Here is a 16,079-nt window from a genome sequence, read left to right as displayed (position 1 = left end):
ATACATTGTATATTATATATAAAGGACTAGAAAGTAAAGATTTTAGTCTTTGTGAGCCAGTTCCTGACACACTGTGCAACTCTGCTGGTATGGTAGAAATACAACCATAGAAAAGACAAAGAAATGATGTGTCTGTGTTCCAACAAAACTTTATTGACAAAAATAGGTGGGAGGCTGCATTTTCCTGGCAGGCCATATTTTGCCAACTATGGAGGTAAAATCTTTGTTAGGAGGGGGATGCATTTTTGGAGACAGAAGTACTAACTCAGTTAGCATTAACCATAGCAGAGTTAGAGTACAGCATCGTAACTTTGTTCCTATAGAGATGTGATCTCTTCATCTATCAATGGAAACTGATCCTGAAGTCATTTTAGGTCTTTGCAAGGTTTCTCCTGGCTACCTTACATGTAATTACTGGTCAGTTCTACACTACAGAGAGGTTTACGATGCCCTTCATGATGTCAGAGTTTTCCTAACAATTTTTAAGTGCCTGCTGGCCCTTATCCTTTGTTCTTGATCATTTCCTTGAAGGTGACTAGAAGAGCTTCTGTAAAACTGGTATGCCACAATTCAGTGTAACAGGAGTAGAGCTGTTACAAAAGAAGACCATCGAGTGCAGAGGTTTTGTCACTTACAAGTATCAAAAACCATTCCCTAGAAAATAAAATAATGGCAGAGGGAGAGGCCACAGCTCAAAAAATGGCTGTATTAAAAAAAATTTACATTAAGATAATACGGAAGAGTCCTCAGTGATTAAGAACATTTGCAATACGATGTGCTAACTTCATTAACCAAGAGCGTACAATACAAGATTGCTATTCCAGCTCTCTGCAGTAACGAGAGAATTCAGCCATCGAAATACACACACATACACACATGTGCAGACGTATATATATGTATATCATACATATGTGTATATGTACCTATATAAACATATGTTATACATATTCATATATATACATATATATGTGTATGTGTGTGTGTATGTGTGTGTGTATGTGTGTGTGTATATATATATATAAAACAATCCTTTACATATTCATAATGGTAACCACACGCCAAAGATTCGGAAACATTGTATGTAACATAAAACAAGGACCGGAGGGAAAACCTACAAAAGCCAACCAAAGTAAAGAAAACAGAAACACAAGGACAAGGAAGCAATGGAAACATCAAGCTACCAGAAAGCAGAAGATAAAAAGGCTATAAGAAGACCTCATAATTCAATAATCACCCAACATGTAAATGGATTGAACTCACCAAAAAAAGGCACAGAGTTGAAGAATAGATCAAAAGACAAACCCAAACGTATGCTGCCTCCAGGAGTCACATCTCAGCTCCAAAGACAAATACAGACTCAAAGTGAAAGAATGGAAAATGATATTTCAAGCAAATGCCATTCAGAGAAAGGCGGGAGTAGCGGTACTATTATCAGATGAAATAGACTTTAAAATAAAAAAGGTAAAGAAAGATACTGAGGGATAATTCGTAATGATAAAGGGAATCATGCTCCAAGAAGACGTAACACTTATTGATATCTGTGCTCCCAATCAGGGAGCCCTGAAATATGTAAAGCAATTACTAACAGAACTGAAGGGAGAAACAGACCAAAACACTACTGTAGTAGGAGACCTAAATACCCCACTGTTGGATATGGACAGATCATCAAAACAGAAAGTTAATAAGGAAATCACATCCTTAAATAACATATTAGACCAACTGGACGTAATTGACATTTACAGAGCCTTTCCAAAACAGCTGCTTGCTTATACATTCTTTTCTAGTGCACATGGAACATTCTCAAGAATCAACCACTTACTGGGACACAGAGATAGCCTCAACAAATATAAGAGCGTTGAAATCATAGCAACCATATACTCTGATCATAGTGCTTTGAAACTAGAGATCAACTGCCAAAAGAAATCAGGAGGAACCGCAAATACATGGAAATTAAACAACATACTACTGGAGAATGACTGGGTCAGAGAAGAAATAAAAGGAGAGATCAAGAGATACATAGAAATGAATAATAATGATAGTATAACGTATCAAACTTTTGGGACACGGCAAAAGTGGTCATAAGAGGAAAGTTCATATTATTACAGGCCTATCTCCAAAAACAAGAATGAGCTCAAATAAACAACCTAACGCTTCATCTTAAAAAACTAGAAAAGGAAGAACAAATGATGCCTAAAGCCAGCAGAAGGAAAGAAAGAATCAAAATTAGAGCAGATATAAATTAAATTGAAAACAAACAAACAAAAAAAAACAACAGAAGAAATAAATGCAACAAAGAGTTATTTCCTTGAGGTTAATAAAATTGACAAACCTCTGGCTAGACTCACTAAAGAAAAAAGAGAAAGGAGTCAAATAAACAAAATCAGGGATGAAAGAGGGGAAATTACGACTGACATCACAGAAATACAAAGGATCATGCAAGAATACTATGAAAAAGTATATAGCAACAAATTTAATAACCTAGAAGAAATGGACCAGTACTTAGAAAAATACAAGCTTCCTAGATTGAATCAAGAAGAACTGGAAAATCTAAATAGGCCCATCAGCAGTATGGAAATTGAAACAATCATCAAAAACCTACCAAAAAGTAAAAGTCCCGGACCAGATGGCTTCACCAGTGAATTCTACCAAACATTCAAACAAGATTTAATACCTATTCTCCTCAAACTCCTCCAAAAAATTGAAGAGGAGGCAATACTTTCCATTTCATGAGGCCAATATTACTCTGATATCAAAACCAGGTAAAGATAACACACACAAAAGAACACTACAGACAATATCTCTCATGAACACAGATGCAAAATTCCCGAATAAGATACTTTTTGGGAAATTTTGGGAATTCTCGTCCATTATTCGTCTGAAAATGCTTTCTATTCCCTGCTCCTTTTCTTCTCCTTTGGTAATACCCATTATTCTTATGTTTCCTCTCCTGATGTTATCAGCTAGTTCTCGCATTTCTCTCTCATTCTTTTTCATTCTTCGGTTTCTCTCTTTTTCCTTCTGATTCCTTTCTAGATTTCTGTTTTCTTATACTGATCCTTTCCTCCATTTGGTTGACTCTCTTTTCCAAGCTTGCCATTTCATTTTTCAACTCTAGCAGTGTGTTTTTTTTTTTATCTCCAGAAGATCTATTCTGTTCTTTTGAGGATTTCAGTCTCCTTGTTCTGCTCATCTAGTTGTTATTTCAATTCCTGAAATTGTTGATATGACTCATTTTGGAGCTCACTGAGTTTTTTTCAGAAGTACCATCTTGAATTCTCTGTCATTTAAGTTGCATATGTCTATGTCCGTAAGCTTATTTTCTGGAGATTTTTCTCTTTCTTTCTGAGATGCGTTGTCACCTTATTTGTTCATGGTGTTTAATGGACTATTTCTCTACCTGTGCATTAATGAAAATGTATTCTGCTCTTTTTCCACAAAGATTTATTATATAAAGGTCTCTCTTTAGCCTGTTGCAAAGAAGGCATTTTTCTTTTGGTTTCCAGTAGGTGGCGTCTAAGTTTCCAGTAGGTGGATCCCTGCTTATATAAAGCCTTAAAATGCCTTTTAAAAATTTTTCTTGTAGATATTTAATCACACTCACTACCCTCAGTTTCATCCCTGTCAGTGTTAGCAATAATTTCGGTAGCATTTGCTCAGATTCCTCTGGGGCTCCACGGTGATCGGTCTCAGGGTATGGGGGGAGGTGCCCTTGGGGTTAGGGGTTGGGAGCTACGACTCAGCCTCAGTTTTGCAGCCGCAGTTGGTAAAATTCAACTGTTGTTTCTGTCGGCCACTTCTCTGCTTTTGCTCTGATGACTGGGCCCTGCTACCAGCCGGCCATGTGAAGCTCACAACTTTCCCAGGTAGGGCTGTTCAGAAAACTTGCCGCTCCTTCTCCCCATCCTCTCCTCCTACCGGGAGCTCTGGTGCCTGCGAGAAGCAGCTTCTTTATTTCTCCCAGTCCACTGCCCAACACCCGGGTTCTGACCTGTGGTAGCTCTTATGCGCAGATACCATGCTCAGTCATGCTGGTGTGCAGTTTGTGTGATTTTTGTTGTTGTTGTTGAGTTTTAGATGTTCAGCTTATTGTTATTTCAAGGAGAGAGATCTTGAGATGTCTCTCACTCCACCATGTTTCCAAAGATGTCTCTGATTTTGATTATTTCTTTCCTTCTGCTGGCTTTAGGATTCATTTGTTCTTCCTTTTCTAGTTTATTTAAGATGAAGCATTAGGTTGTTTATTTGGGCTCATTCTTGTTTTTGAGATAGGTCTGTAATGATATGAACTTTCCTCTTATGACCGATTTTGCTGTGTCCCAAAAGTTTTGATAAGTTGTACTATCATTATCATTTGTTTCTATGTATCTCTTGATCTCTCTTTTATTTCTTCTCTGACCTAGTTATTTTTCAGTAGTATGTTGTTTAATCTCCATGTATTTGTGGTTCTTCCTGCTTTCTTTTTACAGTTGATCTCTAGTTTCAAAGCATTATGATCAGAGAATATGATTGGTATGATTTTAACCCTCTTATATTTGTAGAGGCTATCTCTGTGTCCTAGTATGTGGTCAGTCCTTTAGAATGTTCCTTGTTAAAGTGCATATTTCAAATAAGTCCATTGGCAGATAAAAGTAAAGCAAATTTTTCTAATGTACTGTTCATTTTCTACAGTAGTTGATTTCAAGCATATGTACAAAATAAGTAAATTAAAATCTATCCTACAAGGAGAATAATCTTAGAGCAAATCATTTTAGAAATTAGTTTTTAAAATCAGTCTTAAATATTCCAGAATATACTAGAATATGACCTAATTATTCTTTCAGTTAATTACAGAAAAAATACAACCACAGAATTATTCCCTATCTTGATTGATGTTTCTAATAACTTAATAGGTCTAACTTTAGACTAAGATATAGTTTAAGAAGTAAGTAGTTGAGGAATTTTGAAGTGATGCTTGGTTTCTTTACTTAAGTATAAATACATTTTAAATATCATCATATCTCTGATTCAGAATGTCAAATTACGGCATGTATTGACAGCAGATTTCTATGACAAGTAGACAATATTTGTCTGTTATGAAGGATAAAATGGAAGAAATGATACATTTCTTTTCTAGAGAGGAAATAATATTAGAAATTATAAAATAAAAACCTGATCCCCCAAATAAAAGAACCATTAACTGAAGAGAGCAATATTACTCTTTATTCACATTTAGAATCATCTCTATTATTAGGAATAACACAATAAGACCTCATTTTTATTATATATTAAAATCATTAAGCATATATGACTTCATATATAAAAACACAGTTACTCTATGGTGACTATGTAATTTTGGAATAAATCCATAGACTAAGTCACGGCATTCATAAATTGTTTATGTCTTACCTGCACATTTATACTGGAACAAGTTTTCATTAAACATACTAATAATTTTCAACTGATATAATAAAAAATATGGTTACAGTATTTTATTATTTTTCTGACTTGTATTTGGGTAAAAGAAGCTAGCTACTTCACTTATTTTAATACTAGTATATTCTAGATCATATTATGCAAATACACATATAGAAACTTAAAAGAATATAGTTTCCCATGAGAAAATATTGTTTAGTCTGTGTCATTGGTGTGTATTTGCAAAACATTTCAACACTGCAGACATTACAATTTTCAAGATGGGGCATGGGAAAAGGTTTATACTCTACCACAATGATTCTGGTGTGTACATCTACACAAACCCCCTTAGTGATGTCAATCAACTGGAAGTAGGAGTTTATCATTGCATTGCTTGATATCAATCATTTCCTTTTGACTTTAAATATGCATTATGCCTTCATAGAGATTAAAGGTATATTGGCTAGATTTATCAATGTTATTGGCTTTTTGACAGTAAGAGAACTAAACATGAGAGGAACTAAAGGGTTGCAATCTCCATGGCACCGAAGATTAGAAACATCTCTATTAATGCCACTGACAGAACCTTGTGGAAACAAAGCCTGCAGTGGAAACCAGCAACTGAGTGCAGTGACAACTGCCAGTTTCTGCTGTGTTTTAAGAGTAATGTATAAAGATAAAGCTCCTCTCTAAGAAAATCCTCCCTAAATAATTCTGTTTGAAAGAATGCCATTCTTCACCTCTTGTTCTATCAAATTTTTTACATTTTCTACTGCCTGTTTAATTCTGGTTCATCTTCCTATGACTCTAGTGAAAGCCCAATAACATCAAATCAAAAAGGCATAGCCATTTTCATATTTAATGTTACTGGCATAACAGGTGCAGAAGGGCAGATATATTGATATGTGAACTAGATACCTACAAAGACTTCTGCCAATCCGTGCCCTGTATCTCCCAATCTATGAAGAAAAATCACCACAATGTTGCCTTCTGGGGATCAGTTACAGTGGCTGGAAAGGGGGCAGACATGTTATTGCTGCATATACATGGGCTCGACTTACAGCGGACATTGGAAACAGAAAGCAGAATGAGTGACCAGCCATATCCCAAGGGTTTGCCAGCAGTGAGTCCTGGCCCGACGCACCAGGATTTAGACTGTCTTATTCCTCTAATTTTATTCTTTGTTAAAAATTATTTTAGATATTCTAGTCTCTTTCCTTACTAATTTAGAATCAGCTTGTCTATATCTACAAAATATTCTGAGATTTTTATGGGAATTGCATTAAACCTATAAATTGATTTGAGAAGAAATTATATCTTAATCATGTTGAGCCTTTGAATTCATTAATACAGTATGTCTTGTCATTAATTTACATCTTCTTTGATTTCTTTCATCAGTGTTTTGTCATTCACAGTGCACAGATCCTGTTTATCTTTTGCTGGATTTGTACCTATATGCATCAGTCAGAGGTCCACCCCAGAAACAGAACCTCATAAAGTGAGTTATAATGTGTTCCTTCATCTCCTCTTTTCTGCTATATATCGTGTAGGATTGGTGTTATTTCTTCTTTAAATATTTAATAGAACGCTCCTGTGAAACAGTTTGAATGTAGAGATTTGTTTTTCACAAAGTTTCTAACCATGAATCCAACTCTTAATAGTTATAGACCTGTGAAATATTTTTAGATTACCTAGGATGGGTTTTAATAACTGTATTTTTTAAAGAAACTGTTCTATTTCATCTAAGTTTTTGAATTTGTGTCTGCAATGTTGTTTGTAGCATTTCTGTATTATTATTTAATGTCAGTAAGGTCTGCAGTGATACCTTTTCTTTTATTCCAGCTATTGGTATTTTTTGCTCTCACCAGATTAGCTAGAGGCTTATCACTTTTAATGTTTTAAAGGGATGACGTTGTGAAGCTTCTAGTCAATATGTCAAAGAAGGTAGACATTGTGCTTGCCTCCACATCAAAATTACAATGAAATTACAGAACAACCATCATTAGGAATCACCTGCGGTCTGGTTGAACAGAAGTCCTACAACTGGGGACACACATAAGAGGTCAGCTTGGGACCTGGTAGGAGGGGTAGAGATACAAAATGGGCTGGTCCCACAACTGCGTGCAGCTTAGAATTGAGAGGGATATCTTGGCTACAGAGGTGCCCCTGGAAAAGTAAGGGGTCCCAGCTCCACACCAGGCTCCCCAGCTCAGGAGTCGAGTGCCAGGAAAAGAAGTCCCATAACCTCTGGCTGTGAAAACCAGTGGAGATTGTGCCTCAACGAGACAGAAGGCTGTGGGAGTCACAGACATTCCTCTTAAAGGACCCGCTCGTGGACTTATTCACTGACAGATTCACTCACTCTGAGCTCCAGCACTGAGGCAGCTGCTTGAGGAGTGACAGAGACATGCTGGAAGGAACTGAATTGTCTGGCTTTAGGGTGAGGGCTAGAAGGGATACTTTCTCCCAGACAGAAATACTAGCCGAATCCATTGTTCCTTTTTGAGCCCTCCTTCCTTCCTGGTGTTTGGAGGCAGGCAGCCAACATATCTGAGACTCCATCAACCTGGATAACACAGGTTGCTCCACCCAGGTGATTCTGTGACACCCTGCCCTTTGAAACATGTGGGCCTACCAAAGCTGTTTTGTTTTGTTTTGTTTTGTTTTGTTTTCATATGACAGTCTGTCTTGGCTCATTTTGCAGAATTTCCTAAAATCTCTCAAATGTTCACAAAACCAAAACAAGCAGCATCTAGCCTTGATGTGTCCAATACCTCTTGCTGAGCTGCCTGAAGCCTGGCACTAGTGGAAGGTGGCCTTGGGTCCTGACTTGGTCTCTCAAGGCACCTCTAAGCCCAGAATGGGTGGCAGACATCTGTGGATTGCTTGATGACTCTTGCCAGGTGGCCTTGGACAGTGCACAGACTGCAGCTAAACTTGGCCTGCAGCTGGGCTACTCCCAAATGGCCCTTGGGCCAGCACACCCAGTGGCTGGCTTCCACCAGAGCCTGAGCACTAACCAGTACTGCATCTGTGGAGGACACGCCCAAAGGGCAGACTAGGAAAACACCAGAGTCCTGTTAAAGTGAATCCTGCTCCATAGGGTTGGCCCTTTACAGGCCAATACTCACAACCAATCAACCTAGGGTCAATCCCTCCCACTGAAATGCAAACAGCAACCAAGGCTGAATTACAACAGGAGGGCATACTCAACACATACAGGGACACACCTTGAGCAAATGGTTCAAGAGACCAGAGAAGACCACACCACTGAGCCCTATAGGACACCTACTACATAAAGCCACTCTAATAAGACTGGGAGACTTAGCATCCCTACCTAATACATAGAAAAAACATAGGGAGGGTACTAAACTGGGGAGACAAAGAAACACATTCCGAATGAAAGAACAAAGCAAAGCTTCAGAAAAAGAACTAAACAAAATGGAGACAAGCAATCTACCAGATGCAGAGTTTAAAACACTGGTTAAGCATGTTCACTGAACTTAGGGGAAGAGTAGATGAACTCAGTAAAAACTTTAACAAAGAGATATAAAACATAAAAGAAAGATAGAAAACATAAAAAAAGAACCAGTCAGAAATCAAAAATACAATATCTGAGAGAAACAGTACATTAGAAGGAACCAACAGATTGGATGAAGCAGAGGATCAAATCAATGATTTAGAAGATTTGGTAGTGGAAAACACCCAATCAGAACAGCAAAAAGAAAAAATAATCCAAAAAAATAATCCAAAAAAAAAAATGGAGGAAATTGCACACTAAGTTATCATAGTTATCTCTGGGTCATGAATCCTTTACAAATAAGGACACAAATTTGTTTGAAAGGAAAAGAAATTTCACACAAATTTAATGATATAAATAGCATGTTTTCTTAATCCACTATGATGGAAAAGCCACTTTACCTTTGAGTTCTTCCTCCCCCAAACACATAACCCTAGTATTCCCTCAGACCTGAGTCTATTGATGTTAGCATCCTTGTTTAGTAATGTCTGCTGCACTTGTCCAGGCATACATCACTTGTAGTGCTCCAAAGACATTTCTCCCACTAGGGCTACAATTTATGCCTGGGCCAGCTCTTGTGATTCTTATTATGACTGCAGGATGTACTTCACCAAGAACCCATCAAGGAATTTGAGGAATGAGTTTTATTACTCATAGGTCCTGGAGGGTACATAGCATACCCATGGGCCATTCAATGAGAACATGGGTAAAGAAAGAGAGGGAGCATAGAACTAGAGCTCTATCTTTATTAGGATCCCAAGGTAGGGTGTCTAGAGTTTCATGGGTTCACTGTTTATTGGTGAATTTAAAACATAAGAACAGGAATTAGTGCGCAAGAAAGGAGAAGTGAGGTCACTCGAGCAGTCAGTTATCTAGGTTACTCAGGGCTTTCTGAAAAAGAGCCCTTCACAGGTAAGAATGATATAATTCCTTATGTGGTTGTTTTGCTAGTAGCTATGTTATATAACTGGCAATATGTTTATTTAAGATGGATGTCATTTAAAATGGATGGCTCAGTAATCAAAAGCTTAATGTCAGGCATTTACACCACTTCTAGTCTTACTATGAGAGAAGCATTAGGGAAACCAAAATTAAGAGACCTTCTACAAAATATCTGTCCAGTACTCTTAAAAACTGTCAAGGTCATCAAAATCAAGTGTGAAAGTCACAGCCTCACTTTTGAGTCACTCTCATGCATGCTTCTTGCGGTGTGTTAGCCGGCACAGTCTCTACCCACTTTGCTCTCTAGTACTTGCATCTTTTCATTTTTAAGATGGCTGAAGAAGTGCACCATGGAGAGAAAGAGGTGGAGACTTTTGTCTTCTAGGCAGAAATTGTCCAACTCATGCCTCTTATCATCAATACCTTCTATTCCAACAAGGACATTTTCCTATAGTAACTGATCAGCAGTGCTTCTGATGCCTTGGATAAAACACACTAAGAGAACCTGACTGACCCTTCTAAGTTGGACAGTGGTAAAGAGCTGAAAATTGTCATCATCTCCAAACTCTAGGAATGCACCCTAACTCTGGTGGACACATGCATTGGCATAACCAAAGCTGAACTCATAAATAAACGTGGAACCATTGCCAAGTCTGGTACTAAAGAATTTATGGAAACACTTTGGGCTGGTGTAGACATCTCCATTATTGGACAATTTGGTGTTGACTTTTATTCTGCCTACTTGGTGGTAGAGAAAGTGGTCGTGATCACAAAGTACAATGATGAGGAGCAACATGACTGGGAAGTCTTCTGCTGGGGGTTCCTTCACTGTACGAGCTGACCATGGTAAGCCCATTGGCCAGGGTACCAAAGTGATCTTTCACCTTAAGAAAGACCAGAGTACTTAGAGGAGAGGTGGGTCAAAGAAGTGGTGAAGAAGCAATCACAGTTTATACATTATCCCATCATCTTTTATTTGGAGAAGGAACAAGAGAAAGAAATCAGTGATGATGAAGCAGAGGAAGAGCAAAGTGAGAAAGAAAATAAAGAAGTTGAGAGAAGCCCAGGATTGAAGATGTGGGCTCAGATGGGGAGGATGATAGTGCTAAGATAAAAAAAAGAAAAGAAAAGAAAAGAAAATGAAGACGATTAAAGAGAAATATATTGATCAAGAAGAACTGAACAAGAACAAGTCCATTTGGACCAGACACCCTGAAGACACAATCCAGGAAGAATATGGAGAGTTCTACAAGAGCCTTGCCAATGACTGAGAAGATCACTTGGCAGTCAAGCACTTCTCTGTAGGTCAGTGTGAATTCAGGGCATTGCTATTCATTCCCTATTGGGCTTTTTTTTGATCTCTTTGAGAACAATAAGAACATTAAACTCTCTGTGTCTGCTATGTGTTCATCATGTTCAGCTGCGATAGGTTGATACCAGAGTATCTCAGCTTCATTTGTGGTGTGGTTGACTATGATGACTTGCCCCTGAACATCTCCTGAGAAATGCTCCAACAGAACACAATCTTGAAGGTCACTCATAAAAATATTGTAAAGAAGTGCCTTGAGAAAAAATAGTCTAAAAAAGAGTGACATCAAAAGCATGGCAGTGTGAGGGATCTCCTCTGATCTCTCTCCTTTAAATTATAACCAACCAAACAGGTACAACCCAACGAACAACAGATAACACCCTGCCTAATACACAGACATATCTGACAGATTTGCACATCAGAGAATCTGAAGGTGGGTGAATCCAGCAAGAAGGGGAGGAAGAAAAGGAGAGGAGCAGGAATGGAGCTGGAGACTGGTGCTGCAGATGCAGCCCAGAACTCCCTGCAAGACACAAGGAGGGGGAGTTAGGTGGTGGTTCTCACTCTTTGAAGCCTGAACGGTCCTGCCTAAGTGGTCAGTATATTCCACGTGGCACACCCCAGTGGTCATGACAGAGACGAAATACAGAGTGGCAACAGCATGTCTTAGCAAATGCCATTGCCAGGCAGAAAACTGAGTCATGGATCCTGGCTGCCTCCTCCTACCATCCCACAGTGCCGCCACCCCCATACACTCCCAGAGCTAGCATCAAGCCCTAGGGGAATCTGCAGCAACTTGAACTGAAAGATCCTGCAGCCGGTTACAGTGATAGAAGTGGAGATACAGATGAAAGGCAGCTGAAGCTTGAGGGCCAGCATTATCCGAAAGAAAACAGCCACACTCACTGCTGGCCTCTCCCAATCCACCACAGCCCCATCCAGTTAGGCTGATTTAGAAAGAAGTAGCAGAGCATTGTATCTGTCTGTTGGGGCAGAATCAGTACTTCAGGACCTTTACAGAGGCTCGAACCCCCATCATTTTTCATATTCTCCCATGGAGGTGGAGTCCTTGGTCCAAGGCAACCTGGTCGCATAGGAGACACACACTTCCTCAGAGAATAAAGGGCATTTTTAAACTCAAAGCTGAGATCCAGGAGGCTTGGGCAGTGCAGGAGGCTTGAGTGCCATCTACTGGAAATCAAAGGAAAACCTCTTCTTATCAACCTGCTAAGGAGAAATCACTATATAATAAATTTTCTTAAAAAAAAAAAAGGGACAGACTACATTTCCATTAATGCGTAGGCAGAGAAATAGTCCATCAAACAACCAGAGAACAGCCAAGGTGGCAAGGCAGTCCAGAAAGAAAGTAAAAACTCTCCAGAAAATAAACTTAAAGATATAGAAATATATGATTTAAATGACAGATAATTGAAAATTGCACTTCTGAAAAAACTCAATGAGATGCAAGAAAAATCTAACACAATTCAATGAACTCTGAAACAAAATCAACGAACAACAGGAATATTTTACCAAAGAGACTGAAATCATAAAAAAGAACCAAATAGAACTTCTGGAAATGAAGAACATATTAAAAGAGATGCAGAATGAAACAGCAAGCTTAGACAATAGAGCTGACCAGATGGAGGAAAGAACTAATGATATCAAAGACAGAAATCTGGAAATGGCACAAAAGGAAGAAGAGAGAGACTTGAGGGTGAAAAAAAATGAAATAACTCTACAATAACCAACTGACACCATCAGAAAAAGCAATATAAGAATAATGAGTATACCAGAAGGGGAAGAGAAGGAGAAGAGAACAGAGAGCATATTCAAACAAACTGTCAACGAGAATTTCCCAAACCTATGGAAAGAAGTGTATCCTTGAATCCAAGAAGCAAACGGAACACCCGATTATCTCAACCCAAGAAGGCCTTCTCCAAGACACATTATATTAAAACTGTCAAAAATTAATGGCAAAGAAAGAATTCTCAAGGCAGCCAGGGGGGATAAAACTAACTTATAAAGAAAAACCCATTAGACTATCATTGAACTTCTCAGCACAAACTTAACAAGCAAGGAGGGAGTGGAACCAAATATTCAAACTATTAAAAGAAAGAAATTACCAGCCAAGAATAATATATCCAGCAAAGCTCTACTTTAGATATGAAGGAGAAATAAAGACATCTCCAGATATGTAAAAAGTCAGGGAATTTTCCACCACAAGGGCTGCATTACAGGAAATATTAAAGGGGGTTTTTCTACCTGAAACAAAAAGACAGAAAAATACAAAATAGTGAGTAGGATGATTAAAAGACAGACAGAAACAGGAAACTGCAAGAATGGGGTATTATATACTTAAATGTTACGAAATGTTTAAAGGTAAAAAAAATACTTTAAAAAGAGAAGAAGACAACAATTACTGCAACCTAGAATTGAACTCACAGCATAAATAGGGATAGTTTGAGACCAAAAAAAACACAAAAAACAAAAAACAAAAAACCAGAAATGGAGAGGAATAAAGATCTGAATATGCAAAGGGTGATGGAGATAAAGTACATACGGAAGAAAATGGATTATTGTATATGCGTGTGTGTGTGTGTGTGTGTGTGTGTGTGTGCGTGTGCGCGCGCGCGTGTATGTGCATCTTTCCTTTACATAAACTTAATGGAAACAATGCACCAAAAATCCAGAACTGTGACACATAACATAAAACAAGAGGAAACAGGGAAAAATCATAGAACACCACCAAATTAAAGTAACAGGCAGAATCACAATGATAAAGAAATAATGGAGACACTGAGCTAAGAGAAAACAAAGGATAAAATGGCTATAGGAAAACCTCATATTTCAACAATCACCCTAAATGTAAATGGACTGAACTCACTAATAAAAAGGCACAAAGCTGCAGATTGGATCAAAAAACAAAATCCAACCATATGCTGCCTTCAAGAGACACATCTCAGCTGCAAGGACAAATATAGACTCAACATGAAAGGGTAGAAAACGATATTCCAAGCAAATGTCATCCAAAGAAAAGTGGAGGTAGCTATACTTATATCTGATGAATCAGACTTCAAGATAAAAAAAAAATAACGAGTGACAAAGATGGACATTTCATAATGATAAAGGGAATATACATGATGAAGACATAACACTTATCAATATATATGCTCCCAATCAAGGAGCACCAAAATATATAAAGCGACTACTAACAGAACTAAGGAAAGAAACTGACAGAAACACAATTATAGTAGAATATCTAAATACTCCCACTTTCAGCTATGGATAGATCGTCCAAACAGAAAATCAATGAGAAGATATCATCCTCAAATGGCACATTAGACCAACTGAACATAATCAACATTTACAGAGTCTTTCATTCCGAAACATCAGATTACACATTCTTCTCTAGTGCACATGGAACATTCTTAAAGGTAGACCACATGTTGAAATATAAAACTATCCTCCACAAATTTAAGAAGAGTGAAATCATATCAAGCATATTCTGGAGATCAACCCCAACCAACCCACTGTGGAGTCTCTGCAGCAGAAGGCAGAGGCAGACAAGAATGACAAGGCTGTCAAGCACATTGTGATGCTGCTGTTGCACTGCTCATTCCAGCTTCTCACTTGAGGATCCCCAGCCTCACTACATCTACCACATGATCAATCTAGGCCTTGGCATTGATAAAGATGAAATGGCAGCAGAAGAACCCAGTGCTGCTGTTTCTGATGAGATCCTCCCCTTTGAGGAAGATGAGGATGCCTCTCATATGGGAGAAGTAGATTAGGATTTTCTACGTGCAGACCTTGTGACCTCTGTATAGTGTTTCCATTGCTCCCTGAATGGCCATGGCACACCTGGTTTCCTCTGCTGATGTCTAGTGGTTTTATTCTCTCTTGTCTTTCTGCCTAAGGCAGTACACAAAGGTCTCAAGCCTTCTCTTCCCACATTTGACATAAGGTGTGGATGTTGTGTGTTGTGGGTTTTTTTGTTTGTTTTGTTTTGAAATTAAAGAGTACAAAATAGAAAAGATGCCATTTTAAAAAATCAAGTGTGAGAAATTGTCACAAACCAGAATAGGCAGAGACATGACAACCAATTATAATGTGGTATCCTGAATGAGATTCTGGAATAGAAAAAAAGACATTAGGGAAAAGTAACAAAATCTGAGTAAAGTGTACAGTTTCATTAAAAATAATTCACCAATGTTGATTCCTTAGTTGTGATAAATGTACTAAAGTAATGTAAAATGTTAAACATAGAAGAATATGGGTAAGAAAGATTCTTATAGAGATTCTCTGTACTATCATTGCTACTTTTCTATAAATCTAAAACTATTTTAAAGTAAAAAAATATATTTAAACTAAAAGTAATCATATATCTGATAAAAGATTAATATTTAGAATATATAGAGAACTCTTAAAATGAAATACTGAAAAAATGAACATACTTAATCAAAAATGGACAAAGGATTTGAATAGACATTTCTTCAAATAAGATATACAAATGACCAGTAAGCACATGAAAAGATGCACAACATTACTAATCATTAAGGAAACGCAAATTGGCAAATATTTTCTCATTTTCACCGTGCTTTGTATTTTCATTCTCTTGGTAGATCTTTAATGTACAAAAGTGTTTAATTTTGATGAAATCCAATTTATCTATTCTTTCTTTTGTTTTCTGTGCTTTTATTGTCATATTCAAGCAGTCATATCATATGGTGAAATTATGAAGCGCCTTTGTAAAATAGTTTGGTGTTTCCTCAAAAAGTTAAACATGGAATTACCATATGATCCAGCAATTACAGCTCTGAGCACATACCCCAAAGAATTGAAAACAGAGACTTAAAGACACATTTGTATATCAATGTTCATAACAGCATTATTCCCAATAGCCAATGTGGAAACAGC

At 37.7% G+C, this 16,079-nt stretch overlaps 2 pseudogenes; one reads left to right on the top strand and one right to left on the bottom strand.

Moving 5' to 3' along the window:
* Window positions 1-5,748: 5,748 nt before the first annotated feature.
* On the bottom strand, window positions 5,749-6,323 carry LOC105310046 (annotated as a pseudogene).
* A 3,809-nt stretch (window positions 6,324-10,132) lies between these two features.
* LOC105310049 lies at window positions 10,133-11,430 on the top strand (annotated as a pseudogene).
* Window positions 11,431-16,079: the final 4,649 nt, after the last annotated feature.

The sequence above is a fragment of the Pteropus vampyrus genome, unplaced genomic scaffold (assembly GCF_000151845.1).
Source record: "Pteropus vampyrus isolate Shadow unplaced genomic scaffold, Pvam_2.0 Scaffold1002, whole genome shotgun sequence".
NCBI lineage: Eukaryota > Metazoa > Chordata > Mammalia > Chiroptera > Pteropodidae > Pteropus > Pteropus vampyrus.
This window is presented reverse-complemented; position numbering and strand designations above follow the sequence as displayed.